The 20529-nt window shown below is 39.0% G+C and overlaps 1 protein-coding gene across 8 annotated transcripts in view; it reads left to right on the top strand.

Moving 5' to 3' along the window:
- The window catches only part of GRID1 (glutamate ionotropic receptor delta type subunit 1), a 558755-nt gene that overhangs the window by 212542 nt on the left and 325684 nt on the right, over nucleotides 1–20529 (top strand). The window lies entirely within an intron of this gene.

Genomic DNA, 20529 nt, shown 5'->3' with positions numbered 1-20529 from the left:
GAAGTTGTGCTCATGGAAAAATAATGAATTTCACAGCTGTATTGCAGTTTATGGGGGGGGGGGGGAAAGGGCCCAAGTGTCACTGGAGAGAGGTCAATGTAAGCATATTAAGAATGTCATGCTTTTCCTCTTTCCTTTCTGGCGACCGTGTTTTGTGAAGATATATGCAACACAGGCTTAAGTATTCAGAGGGAAGTAAAAGCTGATTAAAGATGTGGAAAAGAGCAGAATCCTGGAGCTGTTATGCAAAAAAAGAGGATTCATGATTGAAGGAGGGAAAATGGTGATGGAAAGAGAACACAAGTAGGATTTTGTTATTTTAACTCCATAGGAGGCAGAATCAAGGCTTAAAAACAGCAAGAATTTTCTGAACTCATGAAGTTAACATATTGAATGCTTAGGATCTTAGTAGGACTTTTTTATTTTTTAATTTTTTGTAAGGATTAGACTCTATACAGATAGTTAGAAAATGCACAACTCTATTTGATAGGATTAAGAAATTATAAAGAATTTAAATCCTCATACTTCAGCACAAAAGCGAATGAATATGACAATATTCGAAAGAATATTCTCTTACGGGAGTTTGGTTTTGTATATGTCTGCAAAAGATTTTGCAAGCTTTAGTGAGACTCATGTAGTATTGGTGACAGATATGGAAAAGACACTGGCCTAGACAAACCTAGCTAGCTAATATGATAGATTCAATATTGTATTTAGCTTCAGTAAAGGTGTTGCTTACATAAGGAGTGCAAAATTGAACCCTGACAGAGGAACAATTAGAGGATAACAAAAGTCCACAAAAGGTCCCCAAAAGTATGCCTCAAAATAAACTTCATCCTTAACCTATCTTTCAGTAGAACTGACAGATGACTGCAAAAACATATTGTATCATATTTTTAACAGAAGAGAGCAGATCCTGGACTGCACAAGAAATACATGGACAGTAATTTACATTAAAAATAGTTAGGAATTCAGATTTCTGGTCATTTGCTTTTTATAGCATCTGCACTGTTTTGCTTTCAGTAGCCAAAAATAATATCACATGTGATTCTGCTGTGCAGGGCCTGAAATGTCATGACAAGTATGGATTTCTCTTCATGTCATATTAACCACTCAAACAGAACACCATTGCATGCTTCATGCAGGTACTCCAGGAAAACACAAAGAAAAGAAATAAACAGAAATGACCACACAAAGGAAATTAGACATTTCTATCATTCATCTGTATAAATTATCCATGTGACTCCTTTCTGTCTGTCTATGTGCAGAGATCAGAAATAAAGTTTCCCAGCTAAATCCAATTGACCCTGTAGGTAACAAAAGTTTAGTTTGTCCTGATTTGTCTAAGGGGCTTAAAGTGCTGTGCTTATTGTGGCACTTACTGCACTTTAAACAAATATTGGCATTCTTGGTGAAGTAGAAAGCCTGTCATTTTTGGATAGGGTTTCTGAGCAATGAAGCCTGGGAATTGTGTTTGACAGCTTCAGTCACCATTTTAGCTGGCATATACCCAAGGTGTAGAAGGAGCCAGGCAATGCTTTATGCTGGAGGCTTTGTATAACTTGCCCTTGAGATCTCGGACTCTTCATAGCAAAGAACTGAAGCAAGAGGTTGCCAGCTGATGCTCACCCCAAACTGAGTTTATAGAGGCCAATCAGTTGCCAAATTTTTTTAGCTTGCAGACCCTTGAGGAAAGTGACTGTCTTGTAGGCTGAAGTAGCACATGGGCTGTATGAAGTGTCAGGTGTGGGGACTGGTTATTTAACTGTGGCTGAGACCCACAGGATCTCCTGGCTGCTCAGAGGCTCAGGGGTCATGTCAAGTGTGGGTCAGTAACCAGAGGGCTCAGCCTGAGTCCAGTCTGAGTCATGAAGTGGGGAGGGAGGAATGGGGAAAGCTTGATGGTGATAGGAGAGGGACCAAAAGTCTTCTGACCTGGTGAACTCACCTAGCAACTCGGCAAGGATTGTCAGAGCCCGTGATGGCCCCTGGCTGACACGCCAAGCACCTGCACCCCTGGCTGTGGCACCCCAGAGAGACAGTCGACCTGAACATCAGCCCACAAGGAATATAAAGTGCTCTGTGAGAAGTGTACCTGTTCTGGGATTTATGGCAGAGTTTAGTCTGCTGTATAGGCATGTTAAAAATTGGCCTGAAAGGAATATATCTCTTAACTGCATCAACAGATGCTATATGCACGTGCTGGATAGAAAAATCAGTTATGTGCACTTGTGAGTTAGTGTTGTCCCAAAATACACCTATGACAAAGCTTGTAAGTGAAGGCAAGAGAGGTGTTTAGCAATACCGATTTGCTCTGGAAAGATGGGAAGTGTGTTGTGGATGTATCCATATACAGGCATTACTGCAAATCAACATCATATTCGCACGAACTCTTTTCCTTGAGGGCTTCCAATAGAACATGAGCCACTGAACCACTGTTACTTATTTATTGTTTGTGCTGCCCAGTGATGATCCATGGGAGTGCACTGCTGGGATGGACAGGTACTAATGAGATTTCAGCTGTAGCATAATACTATCAGCTGAGAGTGGAAGTTCCAGCAGGTGCGGTATACTTAAACTAAGTCCCCCTGGTTTTCAGTTTCGGAATCAAAACAAAATTATGCATTTATGTTTTATTTTTGCAGTTATTTAGATTGTAAAATAAATAAAGAAAAAAGAGGTGTTACCTGTATTGAAATTTCAATGTTAGATTTAAAATAAAAATGGTTTAAACTTTGTTTAAAAAAAGTTTAATATGTTCTTCATATGAAACTTCTTGTGGTTGATCTTTTGTTTTGTAGAGCTTTATATTTAAATGACTTCAGCAAGGGTCAGTGGGGCAAGAAACTTGTCACTTCAAAAAAACTTATTCTTTTGGGATCAGATCTGCTTTTTAGTGCATTAGCACAGTGTGGCACAAAGACACCATTTAGCTGCTTATCTCATATGGGGCTCTGCATGCATGCCAGCTGCCTGTTGTCACTAGAAGTCTACATTGGCTCCTGGGGCTTTGTGCAGTCCAACTGAGCATCAGCTGGGCTCTGAGCATCTCATCCCATGTGTTGAAAAGGGTATATTCACACAACATGAAAGTTGCCTTCTAATTAACGCAAAACAGAGACAAAGCTAGCTGAGAGCATTGGTAGAAAATATTGCCTTTCCTTTCATTATGAATTTCTATATGTTCTAAAATCAGTCTATAAATTAAATGTTATCCATATGAATAATTTATCAGTTGTCCATGTATCTGAAGTATTATTCTAATATTATGTTAAAGAGTCTTTTTTATTCACAGTGCATCTTTTCAGGGAAAAGATGGGTATGATGCAAGTTGCACATGATTCTCTGTATCACAAGTTATCTGGTTGGTCAGTTTGAAATCTTCAGACTTGTTGGATATAAGATTTTTTTTTTTGGGAGCCTAATTCAGCTACTACCAAGTTCCTACTCTTATTTATGCTCACCAACATGAGCATAAATAAATGACCTGAAAAATGTTTTGCCCAAAGTATGTGTTAGTTGTCAATCTCAAGAGGGAGCTAATGAATAATCTGTATTAGGCCTTTATGCATCCTCTTATCTAATTTGTACAATCTTTCTGTTTTGCAGTCTTTCTAACAGTTTAGCTGATGTATTTGGTTGCTGATCACAAAAACCTTTTCATCCAGTTTTGATGTTCAAAGCAGCTTAACACTTAAGAGTTACCTGAAAAGTTGTGGTCAATGCAGTTACTCTGGGGTATAGTTAATCTGGGAAAAAAAAAAGATAGACTCTCCTCCCATTTAGAACCCCTTTTTCCCCCCTACTTAAACAAGTGCCCCACAACAGTCTCCTGCATGCACAGAAGTCCAAGGAGGTTGGGAAAATCTGAAGTGAGGAAAGAAAATGTTGCATTTCATTACATTGCAAAGAAATGGCTCTTAGACTGGAAGGGACTTGGAGTGGAAGGGGGAAAAATGTTTTTCCCTAATTGTCCAAGTTCCCTGTGATGAAGCAGGTTTAAATGCACTTGACAATCACTCTCACGCTGGCAGGATCCGGTCATGCAGCTGACTTGTAACATCTTGCTATGCTTTGCAGTAGTTACCAGGCCAAGGAAGAGAGAAAGCAATGTGTCCTTACAGTAGATGTTGGCCTTGGTCTTCAGAGTGTCCAGGCTGTGTCTGGTACATGGCAGCCATCCTGCACTAGGAGAGGGCTGTGAGGAAGGAGCATCCATATATGCTTTCATTACACCTAGATGTAATGTGTGAAGTGTACAAGAAGGAGCTAAGTTTCCTCCAAACTTTAAGCTTGCTTCAGGTAAGGGCTTTATTAACACTCTCCATTGGTACTGTGGCCAAGGATGAGGTATTATGCTTTGGGCTGTACACCTAAGGAACCCTGTTATCAGTGGAAAAAAGAACTTTTCTCTTGTAGAACTGAGAAATACTTGTTAGTCTAAATATATACATGTAAAGTAAGACTGATCTACATGGAATTTCAAAGAGTACTAAATGTGCAAGGTGATTGTCTGCCAGGCAGGCAGTCTCAAGATGTAGATTTGGACTATATCAAAATATTCTTATGTAAAAATGGAGAGTCTCTCTGACAAAAAGCCCCTGAGAAATCAGCTGACATTTTATCCAGAAGGTAGTTTTCCTGGTTGCACAAAATAAATTCAGTCTGGTGAGGCAATAAATACCATTTGATTTTAAGGAAGTTGCTTATTCACATGAATCGGGTCCAAAATACAAGTGGTTCATAGTAATGTACGTATGATAAATACTGTAGAAAATGCTCAAGATCTCTATAGAACTCACTGTAGGGCATGTGGGAGGGGTAAGTATGTGCTTTCTAAAGTGTGTTTTACCACAACTGTGCACTTGCATTGCTGAAGAATCTGTCTGTTTATCATGACTTTAGGAACTTTCTAAGCCAAGGCACTGGATAGACCTAGCTAAAAATTCAATTGTTCTGGTCCTAGCTTTAAAATGTAATTTGAGAGAAGATAAGTGAACTGTGACAAAGGTTGAAAAGGGACAACAATAACAGAAGGCATTTAGATAGGCGCTCACATTAGGAGCCTATCTTGGCGATTCAGATCTGTGAGGAAAAGAGTCTGAAACTACCACTTCTGGTATGAGAAAGTAAAAGCTTTCTGGCTGTGTTAACCAATGTAAACTCTTAACATACCTGATAAGAGAAAAAAGAAAGGGGAAAAATAAAGCGTAGCTCTTTCCTGAAGATGAGGGAGTTCTGTAGTGATGAATGATTTACCTCATGGGTAAAATGCATCTGCTCTCTTATTAAGTTCATATGAAAAATATTTTGTGATGCGTGAATCACTTTATTTTGAAACTTCCTTCAGAATTGGCTTATTTACAATGCATGATTTCTTTCCAAGATGGTGAACTTTGTATAAAGATATACAGCAGCTCAAAGTCCACTTCAAAAATGGGTATTCTCCCTTTCTTTTGTCTCTTATTTTGACAGATTTTTTTAGTGATCATATAAAAATAGAAATGGAAAGATCCACAAACCACCTGCGGTTGTGGAAGGCCCTTGAAGCAAGGGTTGGTTACTGTTTATGAAAAAATCAGTTTATTAAGATCAAACTCAAATTAAAGCAGGAAGCTAAGTTCTTAGTGGGAACTTGAGTCAGCTGATGAACAAAGGGTTCTTCACAAAGTTGACTATATTATAAAATTATAAAAGCATCATAAAAGATTATAAAAGCAAGGTCTTTTTAAGGAAGGAGAGATAAAAAGTTACATGTGGGAAGAGACCCTATGGTCCAGGCAAGAAACAAAGGGAAAGAAAAGGGGACAGATGAGTCTTCAATCTGAAGACATCACATAAACCTGGAAGAGTCACTCAGATGAGGCTAATGTTTTCAGGAGACTGGAAACAGAGTGCTAGTGTTTTTACACTATTTATTATGTTAGCAACTACTTCAAAAGCTGTGGTACATATTTTGACTGTCAGAGATCCTTGAATGAAAAATTATAGCCTAGCCTAGTGCTCATGAAATTGGATCTTTGAGGAAGGGTTATTTTAAGTAAATTGTGAAGCTTGGAGAGCCTACTAGTAACCGTTGAGTCTACAGAACCAAGCTACAATATCTGACCTCTCAGAAACTGTACCTTCATGATGTATCTAGAGGGCTAACCTCAGAAGGCAATGCCTTCTGGAGAGATTTGGGAAACTTTAAAAGCCCACAGTGCCAATTGTGTAGGTTATTAGAAATCAGACAAGTGAGATTCTAGAGGGGAAAGTACCACCAGGCCTGGGTATTGATTCCCCTTGACCCTCCCACCTTACAGTCAAGTTACTTTATGAAAATAACTCGGTGATTATGAGAAAAGAATTAAAGGTTTAAATAATGTGGCAATTTAGCTGTTGTATATAGTGTATGTTCCAAATGGGACAGTGATTTTGTAAAGATGATGTACAACAAAAGAAAAAAATCAGAGTAAGTATAACAATCATACAATGAAAACTGAAAAAACCTTACCCCCGCAGGAAATATAAAATAGTTATTGTCAGTATGTCTAGGCTCTCAAGCTAACATTCTGTTGTCTATGGTGCCTTGCTGTAACTTGATTTGTAGCAGTCCTAGAATTTGCATGCTTCTCTCACAGTAAAATTCCCTAATGCTTGGGACAACGTGGGAATCACAAGAAGGCTGTAGCTGCTGTGGCTTTCTAACACTTGGCTTTTGAATTTTTTTTACTTGGCTTATGACTTGAGCATGTGACTACAATATGTATTCTCAAAAAATCTGTATGACTCAATAATTAACACACACTTAGAGATGTAGTAAAAGCCTTTAGTGAGAAGCTGGTGACCTATGAATAAACAAACAAAAATCCTCATTTGTAGTGGTACTTCTGATTAAAAATTCACTTTTCTAATAAGTAATTTATTATTTTGTAACTGGTAAAAAGAGAATTGATATTTGATAGCAGGATCCTTCTCTGACCTATTCTTTCTGACTCTGTATTTGAGGTGCACCTTTTCTTTTTCTTAAACCAATCCCTCTGCAAGCCGAGGTTGGAATTTGGTGCTAGCTTCTTTGGTATGAGGCCTGTCTTGTCAGTTTAAACATTGGCTGTCATTTCCCTTCCCTGTTGCTCCTAGTTTAAAGCTCTTTTCACTGGTTTGGCCAGGCTGGTGGCAAAGATGCTTTTACACTGCTGATTAGATGAGTCCTGTCTCTTCCCAGAAGTCCTTTGTCTTGAAAGATGGTTCTATGGTTGTAAAAGCCCTGTTGTTGACACCAGCTGTGCAATCAGGTATTAAAACCACAGGCTCTGTCTGCTCCTCTGCAAGCCCTTTCTCTTCACCAGCAAGATTGAGGAGCAAAATGTTGGTGTCCTCCTGCTCTTGGCCATTGCTCTCTGAGCCATGTAGTCATGTTTGATATGTTGCAGGTCTCTCTGGCACTATCATGGGTGGCCACATGGAAAAGCAGCAAGGGCATACTGGTGCATGGCTTATGTGTGCTGGGGAGTTGTGTGCAATAGAAGGAGAGAGAGGGAAACCTTCAGAAACTCTGTGTTGCAGTTTGATAAAAACATGAAAAGAAAATGTATCTAGCAAAGAGAGAGACTTGCCCACCTCTGAATGACTCTTGATTTGCCTTTTGGTGTGAGTTTTCTTTTAATTTTCCACTGTTACAGTAGATGTAGCCGAAAAGGCACTCACCTCTACCAAACCTGTCTACCACGCCAGGATACCTTGTTAGTTTTCAAATTGGTGTCTTCCCTAGAGTGACTTTCATGTGTAGAGAAACCTTAGGTGCAAGATGCAATTAGGCCAATTTTTAAACAATTTTGAATAATATGAGATTAAAGAAATATTCTGTATCTGTGCTGGTATTGAGGTAAGCCTGGTTACCTACAGCGTAATATCTGTTTATCCACAGAGGTAGAGGTTAAGATGGTTAAAAAAAAAAAAAACTTAAAAAAAGTAAAAAAAAAAAAAAGTGTAGTCCAAAATGGGAGCAACTTTCAAGGGGTCAGATCTCATTTAAGCATCAAAAGAAGTGGCCTGGTCTTCAAGCAGCCTCTGGCTAAGAGGTGCATAAATGTTGAGACTTTTTGAAAATCTGTCCTAAGGTTCACAGCAGGAACTATCAGGAGTTAAACACATTTGAACAACTGGCTAATTTAATGTATTCTGTTGAGAACTCTTGAAAATTTGTGAGTTTTGATGTTTTTCCCTGATTTGACCCATGCAGAGCTGAAGGGGAGAGAGAAATTCAGAGTAATACTCCAATAATCTAGAGTAGTTTTATTAGGAGTTTAAAAAGTCATGTGTGGAGTCTGAAGTCACTCTAGGGCAACTGCTGAAAGGAAAACTGGAGAATGCGGATTTGCAGTATTTTAATGCCACCCGTTTTGTAGTACTGGGTGGTCATGGGGATTTGAGATATGTAAGCAAAGTGGTTTTTATGTAAGGAACACTGGTGCTGAATGAGGACAGGATCTGTTTCTTAGTATTGAGCAAAAATAATTTGGCATTCATTATGTGTTTCATGGGTGAGGAAAGAAGAAAGTGTTCCTTTTAAAGTTGATTTTAGAAAATGAAATAGCAGCTTTAGGCTGTTGCTAGGCTTGGGATATTTGCATAATCCTTGAATGCAATTGTAAGTATGTGATACATTGCAGAGATCTTTCAATAGATCAACCCCTAAAACTTGTCAATAACTATATGCTATAAATACGTACTGAGTCACAGCTAGATTCATAAACACTACAAGTCTTTCAGCAGTTGGCATAAATAAATGAACGTTGTTGGATAAATTGGCTCCTTCACCATGGGTGTGCTTCCCTGGCTATGTGAATTGATTTCTAGTGTATCGTCTGGCTTATATAATATTGCTGTCCACTTTGCTGGTAGAAGTAACAGCTGTTGGGAGTGGGGTGGGGTGGATCATAGACAGGATGATAAGGATAAGTTTTAAGGATGTGCATTTCTTGAGTTGGTTGTTGGAGGATGGAACTTTTGCTGTCCATGCATGAGGCAACAGTAGCTTTTGTGAATTTACCTTGATTCTCATAACACTTAACTTGTCTCATAATGCAGCAGCCTGATAGTGTTATATATACCCCGGAGACTCCTTTCTAATTCTCCTGCTTAAAGTTCAGGTCAGAGGACATGAAATGCTGCTTTGGAGTGATGTTTGCAGTTGTTTGAATTTGTTGTTTTGAAGTAGGCGTTTTACTGAGGCACAATGGCAGATTGGTTATGGAAAAGAGATCACGCAACAGTGTTTTGGTTTGCTTAAAATTTCTAGGGGAGTAGGAATGTGCAGTGAGTGGTACGTGCTCCTAATGTGCTGGGGAAATGACAGAATAGAGAAATCTTTTGTAGTTAGTTCTGAAGCAATGTTGTGATGCTTAGACTGATGTTCATCCCTCCTGCTTTCAGCAAAAGGCATGATACAAAGGAGAACATTCTAAGGGGGGGAGGCCCCCCCAAAATTGAAGTTTCTATTGGCACCTTTTGTGCATATGTATCATTGCTGCTAATTAGGCAAGCAATGCTAATATGTTCCTTGCTTGTCAATACTGCTCAGAATCCAAATGAGTTTCTCGGTACCAAAGAACTGGGAGGTTTTATCAGCTTGTCCAGAGTTGCTACATTTGACTGCTTTTTGTAAATGGCCAGAGAGTGTTTTCATTTTGTGTGTGCCGGAACCGAGCCTGAGCCACGCTGACGTTAAAATAATACCCAGTGTGTATGTGTAAAATAGTCCCAAAAGAGGCAGCAAAGTCAAGCATCCCTGCAGAATGCTAATGAAGGTGTGAAAAAATAATTATATATTGTTATGATTTGTAATGAAAAGGCAGGTGAAAGAAGCAGAGGGTGAGAAAGTGCAGTTTATTCTGTGCCGAAGGGCAAAAGAAAACATAATTATGGAAGAACTTGCAAAGAATGGAAATCAAATCTGCAGTATTCAGAAAAGCAGTTGTTTATGTCTCTTGAATAATTGAGATGGTTTGCAGTTAATTCTACCTCAGAACTAGTGTTGAAGGGGGAAAATAAAAAAATAAAGTCAAAGCTGGTTCAGTTCTACTTAGTGCCTCAAAATAGTATTGATGCCATTGTGATTAATGTGTAGCTCTGTAAAACCATGCTCTATTCAAAATTACTAGAATCCTTATTCATGTTTTTAAATATAACACCAAGCTATGATTCTGGGAGAAAACAATTACTAATGGAGTTACATTTTGTTGAGAAAACAGAAGTACAGTTATTCTGGAGAATTTCTGTGCTGTCAGGTACTATTTAGCTGCTTTAGGGATTATTATTATTATTAATTAAGAAAAACTAGAAAATGTTTAAATTCTGTGATGTTTCACATCCTCAACTACTTACATTGCTAAACTGTTGTCTAAAAATTTTTTGAATGTTTTTTTAATACATACATTATGCAATCTTTCCTGGCTCCATCTTCCAAATCCACGCAACTGCAAAACCAATAGCAAAACTCAGCTATAAAGCAGATGATTAGCTATAAAGCTGTTTCTGCTCTCAGAGACTCTTACCTTCTTTGGAGGAGCTAGAGAGCAGTGTCAGATCTGTCTTTTGTAAAAACAAGGCCATCTCTTATCTGTCACTAGTGCTCTCAATTAATGCACTTTTATCACTGGAGTATGCTTTGTACTGATTTCATGGTGGTAGCTTTTCCACACAAAATGTAGCGTGTTCAATGAAGATTAACCCAAAAACCTTACTTGGAAAACAACTGGTGCATTTGTTGACCGCTTGATGGCATCACTCAGTTGTATGGAAACTAAACTGCTTTGCCAGTAGAGCAGTTTTACTTGTGTGCTTGGTGTGAGAGGACTTTCATGTTTTATTTTAGACTATTAAAGACTGAAGAGAGCTATTAATACGCTGCCATAAATTAAATGAAAGCCACAACTCTAGTTCTGATAACTGTTTTCCTTCTTTATGGTATATTGCTTACCATTTTGAAATAATTTCTTTATCTGCATAAACACAAACAGAAGAGTGGTGAAGACTGCTCTTCTCCCTGCCCCTGGTTAACTTTTCAAGGATGGCAGCTAATGGTTTATCAGATTGATACTGACACGAAGAATGCTGTGATGCACTGAAATGCCTTTTTGGTTTGCTTTTCTGGGGAAATTGCTTTAAACCTCCAATTGCTGCAGTCAATATGCATTCTAGGGAAAGGATTTATGCAATTTTGTGTGTTCACTATAAGTCCTGTAAAATAAAAGCATTTTGTAACCTTCATACCAAAACTAGATGATTTGTCTCTGTGTCTGCAAGCAAACGTCAGTTTACTGAAAATGCTGAACCAAGGGGGTAATGGAGGAAACAAGGCACAGTGACTATTATTTAGAGGTAAAGGAGAGTTCCGGTAATGTTAGGGGAGCTCTGACAGTTTATACATGCTGAGAACTGGCCCACAAGACATCAGGTAGTAAAGCATATGGTTGAAAGCAAGCAGAAGACCTAAATACTGCTTTTCCTATGCAGCCAGCATCAAAAACTATTAACGAGGTGCCCTGTTAGCACTCTGAGCAGTGACACAAAGGAAACGGAGCCAGCTTCTGATTCCAGAAGAGGTAAACAGGCAGTGTGGGCAAAGCAACACAAGGAAGGTGATATCACCAGTGTGCCTGTCTGTTCTGCGAGCAATGATTAGCATGTTTCTGGGGGGAAAAAACCCCTTGAAAAATATATATAAAAACCTATTCCTTTTTTTCCTCCCCCTATTCCCTCTTCTTGTTCAGCCTAGGCTGCTGAATGCTGGAAAAACAATAAAAAGACAGCCCAAGAGTTGGGGGGGAGATCTCTAATAACACTTTTTCTGAAAATTTTTTGGTAAACATTTCAAAATCTCATGCTTTCCTTAGCTTTTGAAGCATCTTTAGATGCTGCTTTATCGGAGATATTCTGATATACTGGTTACATGTACACCTAAATATGCACAAATACATGTATGTACTGGTTTTCTTGAATCTACGTACTGGTTTTCAGGAATCATTTCCTCATAACTCATGGTCTACTGAAATAATAATAATTATCTTAGAAAATGTAAGTGATGATTCATATCTAATTTTTGGATCACGAAGTGCTTTGAGCTGGCCTGCTGATAATTTTACCTAAGTTGGAGACTAGACTGTCCAGCCTATAGCTGGACTTTACCCATAAAACTTATGATGTTTTTCTAAAAGAAAAAAAAAGTGTTTATCACCTGACTTGCCAGTCTTATTTCAGTTGCTAAGAAAAAACACCTAAGATTCCCTTATCTTGTATTTTCTAAAAAAAAGAGAGATAAAGAAGGATGGAAAAATAATTCAGAAACAGGCTAAACAGTAGTTATTCATTTTTTTCAATACATTATCTAGTGTAATGGTTTTGGTTGGTAGTTATTAGGAGACTAAGTAGCAAAAAAACCCATGGAGGGCTCACAATGACAATTCCACTGCTGGCAAATACTATGTTTCCTCTATCATTGCACTAAAGGAAAAATTTGAGCTTACCAGAGGTCAGCAATGAGCTTCTCTAATTTTCGTTGAGTTAGTGGTAGTCTGTGCCTCACTGGCAGTGTCTCGTCCATGTGTAGATGCTAATGATCCTGCTGCAAGTTGGCTTACACATCTTTCAGCTGTGTTGCTGTAAGTTTGTGATTTTAGGGACCGTGGTCCCAGGTTTTATTGCTGTTGCCAATCACTTGTTAAGGACCTTACATCATACATATTTGCACAAGGGGAAGTATCAGCATCTTGTCCAGAGATGCTCTGGCAATATGGTGTGTGTCAGAATTTGAAGCTCTTCCTGAGCTTGTGAGCTGACAGGAGGTGTGCTTGGCTTCTTGGAACTGGAGAGAGCCCTGCACTGATTTATTGTGAATTCTTCCCAATGTGGGTTTCATGGCTTCAGAAAAAGGTTGTTTTGATGTGAGGCTCTAGAAAACATGGGGTTTGAGAAGGCAGACATTACAGTTTGCTTTGTCTTTGTCTTGGGTACATGGTTCCTTTAGTTTAAGCTTATATCGTGTTTCTGTGAAGTCCAGCAAGAATATTATCTATCGGACAAACTCCAGGCATGTTCTGTCCTCTTTGGTTCTCAGACTAGTTATTTATTTATTTTTATTTATTGCAAGAGAGTCTGCAGTATTTGTCAGTGATTGCATTTGTATTTTGAATGCTGGGATAGTCACAGATGCTCTCCAAGGCCTTTCTCAAAATGCATTATTATACATGAGGAATAATTTCATGATTTGAAATTCTCATTTCTGGTAGAAGACTTAGCATCGCATTTGGGCTCTGAATGCTAGCAAGAGGGGAACACAATTGCCATCAGAAGCTATGGTGAGGCTATGTCAGACTTTCCTGTGGCTTCCAGAATAATGATATCAAGGATTGTGGGATCTAAGAATGCCTGTATCCTAGTCCCAGATACAGAAGAAGAGTTGTTTAAATGAAAGGGAGGAAATATTTATTGTTCTCAAATATTATATCCAAACCCCATACACATCTAAGCTGGGGTAGTTAGGGGGTTTGTTTGGTTTGATTTTTGCATCAAACCAGAGTGGACTAGTTGTGAATTTGCTTTCTTGTTTTAAGACACATTTTGTTTTGATTGAAGGTCTGTGTAATGGATTAAGAAATATTCATCTTCACTACATATAAGGTGATACAGCAATAAAAGTGCTACATAAAATATTTTTGCTGTCTACGTTTGTTATCTTTTTTCTCTATTAGCAGTTACTCTCTGACAAGTAACTATAGCTTTGTGTAGGGTTTTCATAATAAAAATAATAAATTCTTAGTTATTTGAAGAAACATAGTGTAAGTGCAGAACATAAAGGTAAGTAAAAGCCTGCAGAAATGGAACAAACAAAAACATACTTATTGCTGAGTATCCAAAGCAAAGACAACTGCATAGCATGGCGTTAGGTGCCAATGACGCAAATTCATTATGAATTGCCTTTCTCAGTTAATGAAAGAAGCTGAAGAGTAAGCAAACATCATAAAATGTAAAGTAAGGAAAAAAATATTCTTTGGGAAACCCCATTTAGTGAAGCATCAGGTTGAGTGAGTGCTTAGATGACTAATTTTTACTGTAGTCCTTAGTTCACCAATAGTAGGAGTGAATCTTTCTATAGATCAATATTTTTAATAGAAGCATTTTCAGTGATATTAATAAGCTTATTCTATAATTTTGTCTGCCTGATGGACTGGTTTTGCACAAAAGCATTTAAATTTTAAAGGCCTTTTGAGGCCTAAAGAGAATTAAAATATAGATAGCTAATAGTCTTTTGCCATTTTTCTGTGCGACTGAATTAGCTGTAGGTTTGTGCCCCTGACTTCATAGAAGTTTGTCATATACTACAGCAGAAATATTTGGGTTTTGTTTAGATATGTGTGAAAATGCTCACTTCTCTTTTGTGTTATTTTGGTTTTAGCTGAAGGAATTGTATCATCATCCTCTTGATTTTGAAATATTGCTTGGTGGGCTCCAGTCTTTTTCCTTGTATCGTCATCCTTTCTATCTCATCTCAGTGCTCCAGACAAACCTCCCAGAAGGACTTTTTCCATTTAGTTTAAGAATATCTCTATGGATGTGTTTCCCCAAGACCTTACATCTTGATTAAAGATACATTTTATCAGCTTTCTGAACTGATATATTTTTATCTCCTAAGTCTTTGCTATTCTAGTGTTTCACCCAAAACTTTTGTTATGTGTATCTGTTTATATATAAAACTGGCTAATGAACCAAATTGCTGATTAAATTTTGTACACATAAATAATACAACAGATAGTTCCTTGTGTGTTTATTTGTGTATAGCACATGATATTCTACTTGCTAGGCCAGTTGGTAGATTTGCAAACTATGCACTTTCAGCAGAATAGATTACAGGCCTTGATAATCTCATGGAATATTAGGATTTAGGTTCCTGAAATAGATTCCCCACCCCACCCCCTGAATTTGCTATGTTCTCTGGAATGTGATGTTTTAATGATAAAATGATTTATTTCCCTACTGGTTTTCAAAGGCAAACAACGTGAAAAATTAGTTTTCTGTCAGATTGACTGAGACAGTAGTACTAAGGCAAGCATGAAGCCCCTCATCTCAGCAGGATGGTAGCTTTGAAACCTAATTACAAATACTTAAGTGCCAACTTTGTTGTTGATCATTTCATCGCCCAGTACTACACCAAAAATATCAGGTATATGCAGTGTGGCTGGATTTCCATTCTCTTGTCAGATCTGAAGTTGTCTTCCTTCTTTTGAAAATCTTTCTGAGCAAAAAGCCAGCAACCTCTCACTTTTCAAACAGTGAAATTTTTTAAAATACAAGGTATTTGTGATTAGGATGATTCTCCATTTGCAGTGCAGCAAAGAGCTCCTAAGGGTTAGTCAAAGTGAAAAAGAAGAAAAAATTTCAAGTAAAAATAAAAAACAATTCAGAAAGGATTTATCATATATGATCAGATGGTGTCCAAAGTGGGTAGGAACAGCTATAGTGATACACAGAAGTGAGAGACAGAAAGGCATTGAAGTTTGAAGAGGCAGTGTGAATGCCAGTAGGTGGATATATTGTTAGATCCGAAATTACAGTGGCAGCTGGTCTATTGATAATTGTGGAAACAAAGGAACAAGTTTCTACCCTTTTCTGAATAATAGGAAACCACTGAAAGGAAGACTGAAAGATGGTCATATTGTCATGTTGCCAGGAGCAAGATAACAGTTTCTCTTGGAGTATTTTGATTCCCTGCAGTTTGGAGAGAGAGGGATTTAATTACAGAGAGATCTGAGCTAAAGTTCTTAATACAAATATCCCTATGAAGATGGTGCCAAATCAGGACTTTGCCATCTGCACCGGTCTTCAGAAATAGGATGACAATACATGAGGCAATGGTAGAAGAGCAAGACCTTAAATATGATTGTAGCAAAGCAGAATTCTTGCATCATCTCGTATGCCGTGAGGAGTCCCACTGATTAAAAAGGTCATATGGATAAGGTGCAGTCTGAAAAATAATAGCTGCTCTTCCAGACTTAAGTGTGATCTTAATGGGATATGACTAGAGTTAGAGATGTGGGTCAGAATGAGAGAAAAGTTTAGTATCTATTACTATGATGTAAGAGTCAAGTTAGACAAACGGATGTTAGAAGATGCCCAAAATATATTAACCTGTGTTGCTTCCGCCAACATCATGACAGAGATAACATGGAGAAGCTAAATGGAAAAAAACAAGGCAATAGACAGAGAAGAGAGCAGGCAGCATCTTGTGAAACTCTGTAATGGAAATAACAGTTCAAGATGTAAAATGTCAAGCAGATGTGGAAAGGGGAGTTTCTGAAAACAGACTTCAAAAGAAATAGGTTAGGAGAGACATGTCACTGAAACAACTAAAAACTGGATGAATCAATAATTTGGGAAACTTCAATGAAATCCAAGTATAAGCTTGAGCGATTGTCTGTTGATGGAGGACATCACTGATGAACAACTACCATGAAATAATTTCATCTGCTCAAATAGATGAATGCAGAATTTACTCTTTAGGTATGGTGATGTTCATGTTTTCATCATGCTAACGTGCACATTTCTTACTGTATGATTTGTAGGATGTTGGTATCATCTTAGAAATGCAGCCTGATGGTGATGAAGGCATTCAGTATGGTAAACTAATAACTATTGCTATTCATTGTAATGATTTAATCCCAGCCAGCAACTAAGCACCACACAGCTGCTCGCTCACTCCCCCCTGGTGGGATGGGAGAGAGAATCAGAAGGGTAAAAGTGAGAAACCTTGTGGGTCGAGATAAAGACAGTTTAATAAGTAAAGTCAAAGCCATGTGCGCAAGCAAAGCAAAACAAGGCATTCATTCACTCCTTCCCATGGGCAGGCAGGTGTTCAGCCATCTCCAGGAAAGCAGGGCTCCATCACACCTAATGGTTACTTGGAAAGATAAAGGCCATCACTCCAAACATCGTCCCCCTTCCTTCTTCCCCCAGCTTTATATGCTGAGCATGATGTCATATGGTATGGAATAGCCCTTTGGTCACTTGGGGTCAGCTGTCCCAGCTGTGTCCCCTCCCAACTTCTTGGGCAGCCCCGGCCTACTCACGGGTGGGGTGGGGTGAGAAGCAGAAAAGGCCTTGACTTTGTGTGAGCGCTGCTCAGCAATAATGAAAACATCCCTGTATTAACAACACTGTTTTCAGCACAAGTCCAAAATATGGCCCCATACTAGCTACTATGAAGAAAATTAACCCTATCCCAGCCAAAACCAGCACATCATATAGCAGTGAAATCTGGAGGAAGGATTGCTAGAACATGGTGTCTTTTTATCTGTGGAACAAATACTTTAAAAGCATTATTTCTTGAAACTTATCTATGTAAATATATCTACAGGATAAACAAATACAAAAGCATCTTAGTTATAACTGTGAAATTGTTATAACTACAACTATAGTAATTAAAGCTCACTAAAGATCTCAAGATGTTTTGATTCCCCTTTCCCTTATGTTAGTAGGTTGACATGAACTAAGGCACTTCAAATCTCTGTGTTTCAGCTTTAAGGAAATCAAGATGCATGTTATGAAATTGATGTGCAAAAATTGCAGGTTCTTTTGAGTGCTTATGAAGCTGCAACTGACATACAGAATTAATCATTTACTCAGTCACAGTCAGGGATGCTTGGTTGTTGCTGAAAATCCATAGCTAGTATGAAGTAAAACAGAAAATTACACATCTTTTCTCATGTCAAAGTTGTGTATGCAAGAAAGTACAGGCATGTGGGGTGAAAGCCTAAAAAAATTGTCATCAGAGTTTTCTTCTGGGATTGTATAATCCTTGAACATTCTCTTGCTAAGGAATTTCAAGATGTCTTAAGAGTTAATGAGTTTTTTAATGAATTGGAGTCTGTTAGGTAGTTGTTCCCCATTGTGTTACTCATGTAGAAAGTAATACTTTTCTTCTTTATGTGCTAAAAGCTTATTCTCACCCTTCAGTGTAGTAAGTGTGGAGAGGTTGAACTTCCTGGAATCCATTGTATTTTTATATAGTGAAAATCTTCTATTAGAATTATGACACGTTCTGTTTCACATTCTGTGATTTGACTAAAGAAAGCAATTCAGAAAATATGAAACCACTTTTACTTAGTCATTCCAGTTTTTTATTGCCTGCTATACTATTTCAAAACAGAGAGGCAAGAGGAGATAACAATTACTGTGTAGCATATGCTTTCAGGCAGAACATAATCAATTGACAAAATATTAGAATGTAGAAGTGTATTGACTAATTCTTCTTTTTAACCCATTGACACAAACTACAACACACTGGGAAAATGCCTCAACCAAAACGGTCTTTGCTGAGATATTTCAGCTGTGTTTGGTGGGCTGTGCTGGGAGTTAAGGGGGCCCATTTACTGTGATCTGTTGTATCTCTGGTCTTTTTGCTGCTAATGAGTGAGCAGCTTTTGATTAGTGTCAGCTGCAGAATGAAGTTATCTCTTGTTATACAACTGGTGATCAGCTCTGTTCCACGACTAAGTGACTCTCTGAATACAGCTTCCCATCAGAAAGGGCTGCTTCCCCCCCCCCCCTCCCTCCTTCTGTCTGTTTTGCGAGTAAACTGTTCCTTCTACAGACCCATGTGGCTTGCTTCTCTCACCCTTGGTGACAGCAAAGCTTGCTGGTTGGTAATCTCTGCAGGGGTTTATCGCTCAGCTCTGCTGTTCTCTCCCTCTGTTCCCACTTCTCTGTTCCCTCCCCTACTGTGACTAAATAAATTACCTGTATGACATGTTCAGTTTTCTCTGGCAAGAAGCCTGGGAAATCAAATCCTCTCCTGAACCTGGGTCTCCCGTTTGGCAAATGTAATGCCTCCCTGCTGTTAAATCACGTCAGCTCTCAGGAAAAACAAAGAACAATTTCATATAACTATAATCAACACAGAGTAAATTTAGATAATGCAGCTGACATATGTTTATTGTAAAGACCATCAAGCAAATAATTTTCAAATCTTCCTCTGTTGCATTAGGATACATGTTGAATGTTCTGTGCATAGAGAAGATCAAACATTTTTTCTGTTATCCCATATCAAAGTGAAATACATGTATTTTCTGTCTGCTCTAAGAAGATACTTGGTAAAACGTTTCATTGGTTGCATTAGAAACAGTTTTATGTATTTAATTACTGTGGCTTTATGCAATTAATATTAATTGATAATTAACTGTTAATGACTAGTAATTATTCATAAGCTGTCCAGTCTCTTTGACTTTTCGGCCTCTGAAAGTGGAGCTATACCTAAAAGTGTTTACAGGAGGAAAAATAAATCCTTTTAATACATTGTGTTCATTTTTCTACCTTTCCGCTCAGTCCGTTTCCACCGGGGATCGGAGGCAGCAGGTCAGTAACAGGGTGGCAGCATGTCTCTCCTGCGTTACCAGACCCAACACGTGCCCCGGCTGTCCCGCAGCACGTGCCATGCGTGGGCAGCCTGCTCTCCCGCATGCCGTGACAGTCACCTTGTACGGGGGAAGCACCAGCGCGGGCAGCCTCCCCTCTCCAGCTGGAAGCTGAATTTCCTGCTCGGCTACTCTGCATGTCCCGCGGGGGCTCTCAGTTACACCCCAGAGACGCTTTCGTTTATCCACTGTTAGCAAGCTCAGGTAGACTGCAGCAGGACTGTGGCACATCTCCAGTCACCTCCTGCCTGGCTTTATTGTGGCAGGTCTCTGTCCCAGGGAAGCAGAGTGGCTGGTTTCCTTTGGGCCAGGCTGTGCTTGTGCAGGAGGTTTCTCGGGACTGAAACAGGTACTGAAACCCTGAGCTCGCCCCAAGCCCTCCTCAAAGGAGGAGAGGAGGAGGAAGTGCCAAGTGCCCCTGGGGGACCCTCAGGGCTGGTGCAGTGCTAACCTATGAGTGCTTGCTCTGCTGAGCTCCCAGGGGCCAACTTTGCTGCCGCTTACTCAAGAGGGTTAGTAAAAACGGGCATCAAAGTCTTACACAGTCCTTACACACCGCCACTGACTAAATAGCTGCTGAGTTATAGCTGGAGGCCTTGACTGGAAACATTTTCCAACCCCAGCTGAAGATCAGGTTGTCTGTCTTGGAGGAGTCCTGGGAAGAGCGAGCTGTGCTAGAGGCTGCCAGATGTCCTGAGCAGCACAGCAAGGCTGCACAGGGCTCTGCCCAGCCTGCATGGCCTGTGTTTCAAACTCACCTAACACTTCATTCTCAAAAGCAGATGGGCTCAAATGTATATGCTGTGTTTTTAAATGGTACGTGCTTTCCCATGTGTTTTAAAGACAGCTACAGTGTTAATAATTTAGTCATTCACGAGTTGCCTTTGTTCTAACGAGTGCCTTTGTTGTTTCTTCATTGCTTTGAGACACACAGTGAATGTTTTTTCATCAATTTAAAAATCCTTCAAAACTCTATTGTGTAAGACAAATCCTTGAAACTGAAATTGCTCTTTATTGTCCTAAGTCTTCATCCAATGTGCGCAACAAAGATTAAGAGGTGAAGGCAGTGAAGTGGGTTTTA

Source organism: Ciconia boyciana, chromosome 8 (genome assembly GCF_034638445.1).
Source record: "Ciconia boyciana chromosome 8, ASM3463844v1, whole genome shotgun sequence".
Classification (NCBI taxonomy): Eukaryota; Metazoa; Chordata; class Aves; order Ciconiiformes; family Ciconiidae; genus Ciconia; species Ciconia boyciana.
The sequence above is the reverse complement of the archived record's forward strand: the minus strand, read 5'-3'. Positions and strand labels throughout refer to the sequence as shown.